General features: G+C 46.7%; 1 pseudogene; it reads right to left on the bottom strand.

Moving 5' to 3' along the window:
• Positions 1 to 345: 345 nt before the first annotated feature.
• On the bottom strand, positions 346 to 1,297 carry LOC123801623 (secreted frizzled-related protein 3 pseudogene; annotated as a pseudogene).
• Between the last annotated feature and the right edge of the window lie 922 nt (positions 1,298 to 2,219).

Here is a 2,219-nt window from a genome sequence, read left to right as displayed (position 1 = left end):
ATATGGTGCCACTCCCTTCTGGCCTGCAAAGTTTCTGCTCAAAAATCTAGTGATAATCTTATGGGGGTTCCCTCATATGTAACAAGTTGTTTTCCTCACTGCTTTTAAGATTCTCCCCTTGTCTTTAACTTCATTATTTAGTTATAAATTGTGTTTTTTGTTGTTAAGTTGAATATGTATTTAAGGATCCGACTACAAAAAAGGGAAGGAGAAAAGAGAAAAGCAGAGGTAATACCCATTTACGTGGTAAATAACAGATTATCATGTTCACCAGTGCAATTTTCCTGTTAGTCCAGCAATGCAAGTCTTCATATGAAGTTCACTGCTGTTCTTGCATTTCAGGGTTTAGCTGTATGCTTTTAGGGAGTTAGAATTCCTGCCAGATGTCTGACTCTGAGTGGAATTACTATGGCTAGAATCACTTTTACTCTAAGATGACAGAGCTTCCTATCCCAACTTTTACAAAGTTGATCCTTCCATTTCTCAGCAATATTACTTTCCACTAAGGCTAATCTGGAACATCACTCACCTTCATACCCCATAATGATATGCTACTCATTAATATGAACGAGGACACAGGCAGCCAGAATCGGTGCAAAGGTTAATGGTGCGCTTGGAATGTTTATTAGAGAAGCCCTCAGAATCTCCTTCACCTCAACTACTGCACTCACACCATGGCATTTGCTCTTGACCTCTTACCTTTAGCCTCCCTGAATGACATAGTTATAATTGTTTTGGAGCTAGGTCCTCTGTGTAGCCCAAATAAGTTTAATTTGCAGCATTCACTGCTTGCCCCTCTACAGTTTCCGTTACTAGGATCCCTAGGAAATTCACTCTGTCCACAGTGATGGTGGCCTTATGAAAGATGCACGTGCCCCAGTCCTAAACGGCAGCTCCTCGTAGGCTTGGCTCTCAGACCCCAGGTGGCTGCACCTGATGCAGATGGGCTTGCAGCCCTCTGGGCCTACCTGAACAGAGACTTGCAGAACTTAACGTGCTCTTGCTGGAAGTAATGGTGCTGATGAATGTGTACATGGCACAGGGAAAGAGCAGATGTGGGCTCCTGGCGGTGCCCAGCAGACCTGCGAACTGCTTAGTGGCTAGGATGGCATTGGTCTGGGTACTGTGGCCAAATGGCCGGGCAGTTTTGTCATGTTCTAGGGTAGGGATGCAGACAGGCTCACAGGCTCACAGGCTGCAGGCTGGCCCCAGGAATCCACAGCAGGCAGAGCACAGCCAGGGCAAGCAGCCCAAGCCCAGCCCGCAGCAGCATCCCTCCTAGACAAATGCAGACCATGATCCTGGCAGGATGGGGCAGAATGCAGTGGCGTCGAGGACTCTGAGAGGCCTGCTTCACGGCCTCCTCCCCCAGCTGTAGATTTGGTCTGTCCGGGACAGGAGGTAGGTTCGGGGTCTTCCTATATCACCATTTTGAGCTAGACGGAAGGAGATTTTTCAAGAATTCTATTAAATGATAAATCTCCATAATCTAGGCTTCTCATTTTAGTGTTGTCTTTTGAAGAAAAATATTATCACAAAAAAAATGTGACGTATTTACTCGCAAGGTAAAATGAGACTGATTTCCTCGTGGACGGGAATACATGTGGAAAATACTCCCTAAATGTGAGCTTAAGAACTAGGACTGCCTAGGGGCGCCTGGGTGGCACAGCGGTTAAGCGTCTGCCTTCGGCTCAGGGCGTGATCCCGGAGTTCTGGGATCGAGCCCCACGTCAGGCTCTTCCTCTGTGAGCCTGCTTCTTCCTCTCCCACTCCCCCTGCTTGTGTTCCCTCTCTCGCTGGCTGTCTCTCTCTCTGTCTAATAAATAAATAAAATCTTTAAAAAAAAAAAAAAAAAAAGAACTAGGACTGCCTAAGAAAATACGTCCTACGCCAGAGACACACAGCTGGACAAGAACTTAAGACAGCTCTTTATGGAGTCTCTAGACACACGCCGAAGCCGTAGACAGAGTCCTCCAGAGCAGCTAGGGGCTGGGTATTAAACAAAAGGTGATGGGTGTCAAAAACACAGGACACAACCTGCTGCTACTGACTACGTTCTCACCGCCCTCCCCCCACCCAAACAACCAAAAACAAGACTCAAGGTTCATAGAGCTAAACCCACGATCCTCCGAAATCATCAATCATAAATGACACGTTTTCCATTGTCCTTTCCACACATGTCCACATTCTTTCCACTGGCCCTAGAACGTCAAGCAGCT

This window comes from Ursus americanus, chromosome 25 (assembly GCF_024610735.1).
Source record: "Ursus americanus isolate L20-20 chromosome 25, mUrsAme1.1.p, whole genome shotgun sequence".
Classification (NCBI taxonomy): domain Eukaryota; kingdom Metazoa; phylum Chordata; class Mammalia; order Carnivora; family Ursidae; genus Ursus; species Ursus americanus.
The sequence above is the reverse complement of the archived record's forward strand: the minus strand, read 5'-3'. Positions and strand labels throughout refer to the sequence as shown.